General features: G+C 44.2%; 1 protein-coding gene across 1 annotated transcript in view; it reads left to right on the forward strand.

Annotated features, from left to right (window-relative positions):
* The window catches only part of QRFPR (pyroglutamylated RFamide peptide receptor), a 117,633-nt gene that overhangs the window by 72,528 nt on the left and 31,188 nt on the right, over positions 1-13,917 (forward strand). The gene's annotated exons all lie outside the window — the stretch shown is intronic.

Here is a 13,917-nt window from a genome sequence, read left to right on the forward strand (position 1 = left end):
TCAGAAAAGGAAGCAGCAGCGGGTACAACATCATCATCATCACACCGTACCTCCATGTGTTTAATGCTGCCTGCCTGAGACATATCCCTGTTATCTACATCCTCTAGCAATAATGGTTGCGCATCACTCATTTCTTCAAACGGGTGTGTGAATAACTCCTCTGACATACCAAGTAAAGCGGCTGTGGTGCTAGTTTTGGTGGTGGCGGCAGGCGGGTGAGTGCTATCTTGAGAGGTGCCTGAAGCTAAGCTGGAGGAGGATGGTGCGTCAAGGTTCCGAGCGGAGGCTGTACAAGATTGGGTGTCCTGTGTTAGCCAGTCAACTAAGTCCTCAGAACTTTTCAAGTTCAGGGTACGTGGCTTCTGAAAAATGGGCTTTATTCTAGGGCAAAAGGGCATCACAGCACCACGACCATGACGGCCCCTGCGGGGTGGCCTGCCTCTGCCTGTCATTTTTTGGGGGATTAGTGGTACTATGCGTGCAAGCTACTGTGAGACCAGATATGATTGGCAATGATTTGGTTTTAAAAGCATGCTATAGAGACACCAGATATGATTGGCAATGTGCACTGGAACAGTTCTGCAGAGCACACACTGTAGGCCTGAGACACCCGCTTGAAGACAAGTAACTGCTATTCAATCTATAACAGTGAAAAACTAATTTTGGTTTTAAAAGCACGCTATAGAGACACCAAATATGATTGGCAACTGTCAAAGCACGCTGGAACAGGTCTACAGAGCACACGCTGAAGTAGGCCTGACACCCAGACGCTTCTTGCAGACAACTAACTGATCTTCTATTACAGTGAAAAAAAAATGATTTCTTTAAAATCTAAAGCTTAAGCTATTGTTAAAACAGATATGAGTGGTGGCACTGACTGTGCAAATGGGCAAGGCATCCAACCTGACACAGAAGCTGGCAGGCAGGCAACTGCTCTTCTATTACAGTGAAAACAAATTATTTATTTTAAATGTAAAGCTTAACCAATTGTTAAAACAGATATGAGTGGTGGCACTGGGCTAGTGGGCACAGTATCCAATGTGATCTCACACAGAAGCTGGCAGGCAGGCAACTGCTCTTCTATTACAGTGGAAACTAAATTTTGGTTGTAAAAGCACGCTATAGAGAGACAAGATATGAGTGGCAACTGTCAAAGCACGCTGGCACAGGTCTGCAGAGCACACGCTGAAGTAGGCCTGAAACACAGACGCTTGCAGACAACTAACTGCTCTTCTATTACAGTGAAAAAAAAATATTTATTTTAAATCTAAAGCTTAACCAATTGTTAAAACAGATATGAGTGGTGGCACTGGGCTAGTGGGCACAGTATCCAATGTGATCTCACACAGAAGCTGGCAGGCAGGCAACTGCTCTTCTATTACAGTGGAAACAAAATTTTGGTTGTAAAAGCACGCTATAGAGACACAAGATATGAGTGGCAACTGTCAAAGCATGCTGGCAGGGTTGTGCAGGGCACAGGCTGAAGGAAGGCCTGACAGAGCCGCTTGAAGGACACTGACTGTCTGCTATTAGCTTACACTGGAAACCTTTTTTCTTTGTAAAAGCACGCTAAAGAGACACCAGATATGATTGGCAACTGTCAAAGCACGCTGGCACAGGTCTGCAGAGCACACGCTGAAGTAGGCCTGACACCCAGACGCTTGCAGACAACTAACTGATCTTCTATTACAGTGAAAAAAAATGATTTCTTTAAAATCTAAAGCTTAAGCTATTGTTAAAACAGATATGAGTGGTGGCACTGACTGTGCAAATGGGCAAGGCATCCAACCTGACACAGAAGCTGGCAGGCAGGCAACTGCTCTTCTATTACAGTGAAAAAAATACATTTCTTTTAAATCTAAAGCTTAACCAATTGTTAAAACAGATATGAGTGGTGGCACTGGGCTAGTGGGCACAGTATCCAATGTGAACCTCACACAGAAGCTGGCAGGCAGGCAACTGCTCTTCTATTACAGTGAAATAAATGATTTATTTAAAATCTAAAGCTTAACCAATTGTTAAAACAGATATGAGTGGTGGCACTGACTGTGCAAATGGGCAAGGCATCCAACCTGACACAGAAGCTGGCAGGCAGGCAACTGCTCTTCTATTACAGTGAAAAAAAAATATTTATTTTAAATCTAAAGCTTAACCAATTGTTAAAACAGATATGAGTGGTGGCACTGACTGTGCAAATGGGCAAGGCATCCAACCTCACACAGAAGCTGGCAGGCAACTGCTCTTCTATTACAGTGAAAAAAAAATATTTATTTTAAATCTAAAGCTTAACCAATTGTTAAAAAAGATATGAGTGGTGGCACTGACTGTGCAAATGGGAAAGGCATCCAACCTCACACAGAAGCTGGCAGGCAGGCAACTGCTCTTCTATTACAGTGAAAAAAAATTATTTATTTTAAATCTAAAGCTTAACCAATTGTTAAAACAGATATGAGTGGTGGCACTGACTGTGCAAATGGGCAAGGCATCCAACCTCCCACAGAAGCTGGCAGGCAGGCAACTGCTCTTCTATTACAGTGAAAAAAAAATATTTATTTTAAATGTAAAGCTTAACCTATTGTTAAAACAGATATGAGTGGTGGCACTGGGCAAATAGGCACAGTATCCAATGTGAACCTCACACAGAAGCTGGCAGGCAGGCACCTGCAATTACATTACACAGGAAAAAAAAAAAAAAAAGCAGCCTGATGTTATAGCCCTAAAAAGGGCTTTTTGGGGTGCTGTCCTTACAGCAGAGATCAGATGAGTCCTTCAGGATTGTAGTGGACACTGAATACCCTAGCCTAGCTATCAATTTCCCTATCTAATCAGCAGCAGCTAAACTTTCCCTCCTCTCACTAAGCATGCATCTTCCGAATGAATCGAAAATGGATGCTGGGAGGGAGGTTGGAGGGTGTGGAAGGGAGGGAGTGCTGCTGATTGGCTGGAATGTGTCTGCTGACCAAGAGGCACAGGGTCAAAGTTTGCCCAATGATGACGAATAGGGGGCGGATCGAACTGCGCACGTGTCCGCCCGCCGCGGCGAACGCGAACACGCTAATTTCGCCGGGAACTGTTCGCCGGCGGACAGTTCGGTACATCACTATTGTTTGCATTAAAATGGATATAATCCCCACAAAAATGTGGACACATTAGAAAAATGTAATCACTCAGTACGACTAGCTATTACAAAAACACAACCAAGACTAAAATACATACTATATATTAGGATTTAGTTTAGTTGTGCTTTATTCACTGCTTGTTGAAAATGGAATTGTGAAATGCAGGAAAAATTCTCCAACCTGGAAGTCAAACTACATTATGTTGCCATTCAGTTTTTAATTTACAAAATAAAAAAATAATAAAAAAATAAATAAATGAAAAAAATATTATTAAATAAAAATATGTTTTTAAGTTGTACACACTCTACTTAGCATATATTGCTCGGTCATGTAGTGGTTTGGACTGATTATTAGTTAGATATGTCCATAAAACCAAACACAAAACAAATAACAGTAATCTAGTTATTTACTGACTTTCCATGTAATTCAAAATTTAAGCATTTACAAAAAATAAGAGAGAAAATAAGAAATAAGCCCCAAATGTGTTAATGCACTTTAGTGAAAGTCTTAAAATGTTAGGATTCTATAGATAAGTATAAGAATACAAACATGAATAACATGCCAGTCTTCCAAATTGCCATTAAATGTGATCACTCAATGTTAAAATTAAGTAAAAAAAAATAAAAATACATGGGCATTGATCGATCTCATAAGGATTCCCTATTGTAAGGTGGATAAAAGAGGGCTTGTAGAAAAGGACCCGAAAGTAGCCGTGAGTAAAGAGGTGCTTAGTGTACAATTTTAGATAAATATTTTTAAAAAGCTGTTACGACAAATGTGTGAGTGTTTTCCAAAACTCCACACCTCCAATTAATTGTTACAAACAGTAAAGTAAATAGTGAAATCACTACAAACTCAATGGGAGCACTTAATAATAAAAAGGTAGTTATAAAACTCACTTAGAATTGAGCCTGTGGAGATAGGCTCAAATCATCATTTTGATCATAATCATAATTTTATTTGGCAGTGCACTATCTGCCTTCAATAATGATGTTCTCAGTCTGCCAAAAGACAAGGTAACAGGACCAATCACGAAGATTTCCAAAAAAATCAATAGGGCAGATTGCCTAAATGTTTACTGCTTACCTTTAACAGAGCCTATGAACTGGGCTCTTGGTGTAACCAATTTTCAGTGCCAATTAAGGATAGCACCAATTCATCTCTTTCCTCCGAATGCACAGATTAAAAATATGTAGGATCCACCATATGATAATGCCAATTTAATAAAAATAACACAAATTAATAAAAACAATAACAAACAAATATTGAATCATGATCTCCAAAAATGTGTATCCAAGACACATTTTTCCATTCTTCTGACTTCAAGAGTTGATATGCAGCTCTGTCTTTTGGTAGCCTTTTTAATTTAACTGCAATTAACAGTTCATTACATGCCCCCTCACTCTCTTCCAGTCCTTGGGTAGTGTGGGCAAACTCCTGGTAAATCCTTGCATTCAAATCCTTGGTTCGGCGTGCATTATATGTGATGTATCAGCAGATTGCATCTGTCACTTCTGACAGAGCCCTGTTTTCGTCGATTAACACAGGGCCAATCCCTCTCCACCTCATTGTCACGGTAAGATAGTTCCAAATAGACACATGACAAAGAAATCCATGGCAAAAATACACAAGTAAATTGGATTACAAACTGAATTATGGACATACACTGCCCACAAAGTAAGGGTAAAAGATTCGGACACCAAAAAAACAGCACCCCGAACGTCTTGGCCAAAATGCATTTTTCAAGGTTGGATAACCAGAGCAGACAGGAAATCCCTATATGTAGCTATAAAATAATATAATAATATGTCTCAACCTCATGATGGGGGGTGTTCGCTTTATAGACACTTGCACTGGATGTCAAACAGAGGCAATTTGTGATTACACTACTTGAACTTATTTTGCACCAGAATTATTTAAGTTTTGATTGTAAATTTTACCTGCAGACATAAGGCACAGCGATTATAGTAAATGTAGTGCCCTCATAGGCTAATTTGTATATGGTGTTTATTCTCATGGTACTTTTGTGGATCCATTTAATAGATGACATTTCCTTACTGTGGAAAAGCACTGTACAGTCACGACCTGATTTTTAGCATGGATTAGAAGATTCCAACTATTAAATTCACCATTGAATATGATATGAAGGTAATACATTTTCTGGATATGGAAGTAAGGATGGAAAAATCTAAATTTTATTTTTCATCTATGTCAAAAACCAATGAATACTGTGTTTTTTTACACTCTTTCCACCCACCGAACATGATCCTGGGACTCATACAGCCAGTTCCTTAGAGTCCTGGCAAATTGTATCCTAAGAAACTGATTTTGAGACACAAGCAACCAAAAGTTGGCTATGACTCTGTTGAACTTAATACAACTTTGGATTAAGTGAGAAAAATGGATCAGAAAAGACTCTGAATGCCGATGGGTGAGAAAAATAACAACAATCAAATCTAAAGGAGAAAATCTGGATCTGTTACACGTCATTAATAAATACTGTCAGAGTGGCCCAAGTATTTGTAAGGTATTGAAAGAAGGACCCATTATGTCCTATAGGAATATCTAGAGTTTGGTGTCTCCTTCGAGGAAGAAATCCAATAAGGAGCAAGTCATATCTAGAACATGGTTTATCCAGACTAAGGGGATGTAGAGGTTTGGTCATTCTGCCAAATGTAATAATGTGGGTGTTGGACCTAAGTACATCCATCCCAGAATTGAAGAGTCCTTTGACATTCCAGAATGTTTCAACTACCAAATAAATTATGCAATCTACTTTAATAAATGCCCCTGTAGCTTAGGGCAACAACAAAGCCCTTTATTATCAGAATTAAAGAACATAAAAGCACTATACGGACAAATAAAGGCCAATACCCTGTGGCCAGGCATTTTGCGCAACATGGACATGCTGTCACAACTCAGATTACAGCTATTCAGAGAATTGGGAAGCTACGACCTGGATGGTCTGTTAGTGGGCACCCTGAAACAAAAAGAACTAATTTGGACATATAAGTTGAATACACTGTTTCTATCTGGTCTTAATGAAGAATGTGACTTTAGTCCTTTCAGATAAGGCTCTATATCCACTTCCTGTTGAATATGTTTAACTGATTTTATTTGTTTCTATTTTAGATTGTGTATGCTCACTTTTTTTTGAGTACTGAACCATCATTGGTCTTCAGGTTTCCAAAATTGTTTAAACCACAAGTTCCAGTGGATTTGGACATGTCATGTTTTTTTGTTTCATTTCATGGTAATTATGTATTTCAGTGATTTTTTATTTTTTTTTGTAATATCTACTATACTCTTTTGATAAGTATATTATGTGTTGGTGATTCTCATATGGAGCTTATGAACTGGAATGATTTCTGGATGTGTTGGTATTGGCGTCTTTATAATATTGTGTAATAACAGAGTCCTATGTTGCAAAATAGGGTTGAATAACCATTCAATAGTGTTGTCGCGAACCCGGAATTTTCGTTTCGCGAACGGCGAACGCGAACTTCCGCAAATGTTCGCGAACCGGCGAACCGCGCGAACCGCCATTGACTTCAATGGGCAGGCGAATTTTAAAAACAACAGGGACTCTTTCTGGCCACAATAGTGATGGAAAAGTTGTTTCAAGGGGACTAACACCTGGACTGTGGCATGCCAGAGGGGGATACATGGCAAAACTCCCATGGAAAATTGCACAGTTGATGCAGAGTCTGCTTTTAATCCATAAAGGGCAGAAATCACCTAACATTGACACCTGTCCTCAAAGCCCAGCCCTGATACACACTGACACAGAGCAGAATAGAGACTGTTCCCCCTACATAGGGTCACTTGGCAGATATGGATTGACACCTGTCCTCAAAACCCCTGATACACACTGACACAGAGCAGAATAGGGACTGTTCCCCCTACATAGGGTCACTTGGCAGATATGGATTGACACCTGTCCTCAAAACCCCTGATACACACTGACACAGAGCAGAATAGAGACTGTTCCCTGTCCACAGAGACCATGATACACACTGACACAGAGCAGAATAGGGACTGTTACCCCTACATAGGGTCACTTGGCAGATATGGATTGACACCTGTCCTCAAAACCCCTGATACACACTGACACAGAGCAGAATAGAGACTGTTCCCTGTCCACAGAGACCATGATACACACTGACACAGAGCAGAATAGGGACTGTTCCCCCTACATAGGGTCACTTGGCAGATATGGATTGACACCTATCCTAATGATCCCTGATACACACTGACACAGAGCAGAATAGAGACTGTTCCCCCTACATAGGGTCACTTGGCAGATATGGATTGACACCTGTCCTCAAAACCCCTGATACACACTGACACAGAGCAGAATAGAGACTGTTCCCTGTCCACAGAGACCATGATACACACTGACACAGAGCAGAATAGAGACTGTTCACCGTCCACAGAGACCATGATACACACTGACACAGAGCAGAATAGAGACTGTTCCCCCTACATAGGGTCACTTGGCAGATATGGATTGACACCTGTCCTCAAAACCCCTGATACACACTGACACAGAGCAGAATAGGGACTGTTCCCCCTACATAGGGTCACTTGGCAGATATGGATTGACACCTATCCTAATGATCCCTGATACACACTGACACAGAGCAGAATAGAGACTGTTCCCCCTACATAGGGTCACTTGGCAGATATGGATTGACACCTGTCCTCAAAATCCCTGATACACACTGACACAGAGCAGAATAGGGACTGTTCCCCCTACATAGGGTCACTTGGCAGATATGGATTGACACCTATCCTAATGATCCCTGATACACAGTGACACAGAGCAGAATAGGGACTGTTCCTCCTACATAGGGTCACTTGGCAGATATGGATTGACACCTATCCTAATGATCCCTGATACACACTGACACAGAGCAGAATAGAGACTGTTCCCCCTACATAGGGTCACTTGGCAGATATGGATTGACACCTATCCTAATGATCCCTGATACACAGTGACACAGAGCAGAATAGGGACTGTTCCTCCTACATAGGGTCACTTGGCAGATATGGATTGACACCTATCCTAATGATCCCTGATACACACTGACACAGAGCAGAATAGAGACTGTTCCCCCTACATAGGGTCACTTGGCAGATATGGATTGACAAATCCCTGACAAACAGCTACCACATGCAAGGAAGGCAGCAGGGGCGCAAATGACCCACTCCCGACGCGGGAAGGTAGTGACGACAAATAACAATACAGGACTCTTTAGAGGCCCTGTAATTGTAATCAGTCCACTTGAAATCCTTTAACTTTGATCAATTGGAGGGAAGTCTGGTGCAGAGCCACTGACCCATGCGCAGGGCCAGCCTTAGGCCTTTGGGCGCCCTGTGCAAGAAATCTTCACCCTGTCACACCCATGTGCAAGAAATCTTCACCCTGTCACACACACACACACAGGCAGACAGCCATACAAACGCACACACACAACTGTGACTGACTAGGTTTGTCACCTCCTCAAAAGGACGCATGAGCCTACAGGCATTGCGCATGAGCGTCCAGTAACGTGGCAAAAAAATTCCCAGCTCCCCAGAGGCTGTCCTAGCAGCCCGGTCATACAAATATTCATTAACAGCTTTTTCTTGTTGGAGCAGGCGGTCGAACATTAGGAGTGTTGAATTCCAACGTGTAGGGCTGTTGCAAATCAAGCTCCTCACTGGCATGTTGTTTCGCCGCTGGATATCGGCAAAGTGAGCCATGGCCGTGTAGGAACGCCTGAAATGGCCACACACCTTCCTGGCCTGCTTCAGGACATCCTGTAAGCCTGTGTACTTATGCACAAAGCGTTGTACGATCAGATTACACACATGTGCCATGCACGGCACATGTGTCAACTTGCCCAACTTCAATGCCGCTATCAAATTTTTTCCGTTGTCACACACCACTTTGCCGATATCCAGTTGCTGCGGAGTCAGCCACTTTTCCACCTGTGCGTTCAGGGCGGACAGGAGTGCTTGTCCGGTGTGACTCTCTGCTTTCAAGCAAGTCAAACCCAAGACGGCGTGACACTGCCGTATCCGGGATGTGGAATAGTACCTGGGGAGCTGGGGGGTGCCGTTGATGTGGAGCAAGAAGCAGCGGCACAAGAGGACTCCGCCGAGGAGGATATGGAAGAGGATGGAGTAGGAGGAGTAGAGGAGGTGGCAGCAGGACTGCCTGCAATTCGTGGCGGTGTCACCAACTCCTCTGCAATGCCACGCATTCCTTGCTTGTCAGCCGTCAGCAGGTTTACCCAATGTGCAGTGTAGGTGATATACCTGCCCTGACCATGCTTTGCAGACCAGGTATCAGTGGTCAGATGGACCCTTGCCCCAACACTGTGTGCCAGACATGCCATGACTTCCTTTTGCACAATCGAGTACAAGTTGGGGATTGCCTTTTGTGAAAAGAAATTCCGGCCGGGTACCTTCCACTGCGGTGTCCCAATAGCTACAAATTTTTTGAACGCCTCAGACTCAACCAGTTTGTATGGTAAAAGCTGGTGGGCTAATAGTTCGGACAAGCCAGCTGTCAGACGCTGGGCAAGGGGGTGACTTGGTGACATTGGCTTCTTACGCTCAAACATGTCCTTGACAGAAACACATGACTGTGGGCAGATGAGCGGGAACTGCTCAAGGCGGGAGACGGAGTGGCGGATGGTTGAGAGGGGGCAAGAAGGACAGCAGTGGTTGACGTGGCTGAAGATGCTGGACCAGGAGGAGGATGGCGGCTTAGAGTAGGCGTGCTGCTTGTACTCATGTGTTGATCCCATAGGCGTTTGTGATGTGAGATCATGTGCCTACGCAAAGCAGTTGAACCTAGGTGGGTGTTGGACCTCCCACGACTCAGTTTCCTTTGGCACAGGTTGCAAATGGCATCGCTGTTGTCAGAGGCAGACACACAAAAAAAATGCCACACTGCTGAGCTCTGCAATGACGGCATTCTGGTGGTGGACACAGCATGCGTTGATTGGCGTGCTGTCGGGCTGACCCCGGGTGCCGATGCATGCTGTCTGACTGTGCCACTAGCTCCTTGCGACGACCCCCCCTGCTTCCAACTGGTCTCCTCCTCCTCCTCTCTGTCTCCCCATCTGAACTTTCGCCCTGTTCTTCTTCTCTTCTAGCGGGCACCCACGTGACATACATGGACGCATCGTCATCATCAACCGCTTCGCTTGTATCTGACAACTCAGAAAAGGAAGCAGCAGCGGGTACAACATCATCATCATCACACCGTACCTCCATGTGCTTAATGCTGCCTGCCTGAGACATATCCCTGTTATCTACATCCTCTAGCAATAATGGTTGCGCATCACTCATTTCTTCAAACGGGTGTGTGAATAACTCCTCTGACATACCAAGTAAAGCGGCTGTGGTGCTAGTTTTGGTGGTGGCGGCAGGCGGGTGAGTGCTATCTTGAGAGGTGCCTGAAGCTAAGCTGGAGGAGGATGGTGCGTCAAGGTTGCGAGCGGAGGCTGTACAAGATTGGGTGTCCTGTGTTAGCCAGTCAACTAAGTCCTCAGAACTTTTCAAGTTCAGGGTACGTGGCTTCTGAAAACTGGCATTATTCTAGGGCAAAAGGGAATCACAGCACCACGACCACGACGGCCCCTGCGGGGTGGCCTGCCTCTGCCTGTCATTTTTTGGGGGATTTGTGGTACTATGCGTGCAAGCTACTGTGAGACCAGATATGATTGGCAATGTGCACTGGAACAGTTCTGCAGAGCACACACTGTAGGCCTGAGACACCCGCTTGAAGACAAGTAACTGCTATTCAATCTATAACAGTGAAAAACAAATTTTGTTTTTAAAAGCATGCTATAGAGACACCAGATATGATTGGCAATGTGCACTGGAACAGTTCTGCAGAGCACACACTGTAGGCCTGAGACACCCGCTTGAAGACAAGTAACTGCTATTCAATCTATAACAGTGAAAAACAAATTTTGGTTGTAAAAGCACGCTATAGAGACACAAGATATGAGTGGCAACTGTCAAAGCACGCTGGCACAGGTCTGCAGAGCACACGCTGAAGTAGGCCTGAAACACAGACGCTTGCAGACAACTAACTGCTCTTCTATTACAGTGAAAAAAAATTATTTCTTTTAAATCGAAAGCTTAACCAATTGTTAAAACAGATATGAGTGGTGGCACTGGGCAAATAGGCACAGTATCCAATGTGAACCTCACACAGAAGCTGGCAGGCAGGCAACTGCTCTTCTATTACAGTGGAAACAAAATTTTGGTTGTAAAAGCACGCTATAGAGACACCAGATATGATTGGCAACTGTCAAAGCACGCTGGCACAGGTCTGCAGAGCACACGCTGAAGTAGGCCTGAAACACAGACGCTTGCAGACAACTAACTGCTCTTCTATTACAGTGAAAAAAAAATATTTCTTTTAAATCTAAAGCTTAACCAATTGTTAAAACAGATATGAGTGGTGGCACTGGGCAAATAGGCACAGTATCCACACAGATACTGAACCTCACACAGAAGCTGGCAGGCAGGCAACTGCTCTTCTATTACAGTGGAAACAAAATTTTGGTTGTAAAAGCACGCTAAAGAGACACCAGATATGATTGGCAACTGTCAAAGCACGCTGGCACAGGTCTGCAGAGCACACCCTGAAGTAGGCCTGAAACACAGACGCTTGCAGACAACTAACTGCTCTTTTATTACAGTGGAAAATAATTATTTCTTTTAAATCGAAAGCTTAACCAATTGTTAAAACAGATATGAGTGGTGGCACTGGGCAAATAGGCACAGTATTCAATGTGAACCTCACACAGAAGCTGGCAGGCAGGCAACTGCTCTTCTATTACAGTGGAAACAAAATTTTGGTTGTAAAAGCACGCTAAAGAGACACCAGGTATGATTGGCAACTGTCAAAGCACGCTGGCACAGGTCTGCAGAGCTGTCACGACTAGTAATGTGGTCCAGCACGCAGAATCTATGTAAACATATACATAAGTCAGAAAAGGAAAAATAACAGGACAGAGCGTAAACCGGACCTTAGAATGGCCCGACTAATACGCTAGAGACAGAGAATGGTCAAAGGGAAAGCCGAGGTCAAGGAAGCCAGAAAATACTCAATACCGATAAGACAAGCCAAGTCAGGGAAACCAGAGATCAGAATAACCAGGGAAACGCCAAGGATCAGGATACCAGGAAATCAGAAACACGAAACTAGCACTTTCAGGAAACCAGGAAACTGAAACCACGACATGGCAAAGTACTAGGGTGAATTAGGGGTTTAAATACCCCTCTCTAAGCTATGATTGGTCAGAGGGCGACCTCTGACCCCAGAACGTACGTGTGCGTTGACGTCGTGACGTCACGCACACGTTAGTATAATTCTCGGGGGCGGGGCTATCCATAGACGCGACCACGTGGTCGGCGCCATATTGGATTCGGGCGTGATGCCCGGAAGAACTACACGCGCGGTTCCCGGCTCGCCGACGAGCAGGTAAGCTCGTGTAGTCGGAGCGGTCGTGCCGGTCGGGCACGACCGTGAGGCTCGGCGGGCCGGTGACCGCAACAGTACCCCCCACTCGAAGACCGCGCACCGAGCGGGAAGGACCCGGCTTAAGAGGAAAGCGGTTGTGAAATGACCGGATAAGACGGGGCGCATGGACCCGGTCAGCAGGAACCCAACAACGTTCCTCGGGACCATAACCCTTCCAGTCAACGAGATAGGACAAGACACCTCTGGATAATTTGGAGTCCATGATAGAACGGACTTCGTATTCCTCTTGATCACCCACTACCAAGGGCGGAGGAGGAGTGGATACCCTTGTGTAGCGATTGCAAGTAAGGGGCTTGAGCAGAGACACATGGAAAGTATTCGCTATTCTCATATGAGCCGGTAGTGCCAAAGTATAGGTCACTGGATTAATACGTTGGGTAACTCGAAAGGGACCAATGTACCGAGGGGCAAATTTCATGGACGGGACCTTAAGCTTGATATGTCTTGTGGAGAGCCACACCCTGTCACCTGGAATATAGACAATATTAGCGCCCCGTTTCTTGTCAGCTTGGACCTTCGCTCGTAATGAGGCTTTTTGCAGAGCTGAATGGACGGAATCCCAAGTATCATGAATCGAATCCAAACGGGTGTTCAAAGCGGGGATTTCTGTGTCTGAGAATGCAGAAGGAAAAACAGTGGGGTGATAACCCTGATTAACAAAGAATGGACTGTGATTAGAAGATTCATGAGTGGAGTTGTTTCTGGCGAACTCAGCCATGGGTAAGAGCTCGTACCAGTTAGATTGATTGGCATTTATAAAGCAACGTAAATAGGCTTCTAAAGACTGATTCGCCCTCTCTGCTGCTCCATTTGTTTGAGGGTGATATGCTGACGAAAAGGAGAGTTCGATGCCCAATTGTTTGCAAAAGGAACGCCAAAACCTAGAAATAAACTGGGTACCTCTGTCAGATACTATGCTTTTGGGTACACCGTGCAACCGAAAGATCTCTCTCAAGAATATTTGAACTAGATCTTGAGCAGATGGTAATTTTTTAAGTGGGACGAAATGTGCCATCTTCGTGAATCTATCAATGACCATAAGGACTGTATTAAACCCGTTTGAACTGGGTAGATCCACAATGAAATCCATGGCCAAGTGGGTCCATGGAGCACTAGGTATGGGCAGTGGTTGTAATAGTCCAGGAGGTGACCTGGGAGGAACTTTAGAAACAGCACATATTTGACATGCCCCAACATAATCTTTGACATCGTTTCTAAGAGCAGGCCACCAAAATCTCCTGG

This window comes from Pelobates fuscus, chromosome 6, assembly GCF_036172605.1.
Source record: "Pelobates fuscus isolate aPelFus1 chromosome 6, aPelFus1.pri, whole genome shotgun sequence".
In the NCBI taxonomy this organism is placed as follows: domain Eukaryota; kingdom Metazoa; phylum Chordata; class Amphibia; order Anura; family Pelobatidae; genus Pelobates; species Pelobates fuscus.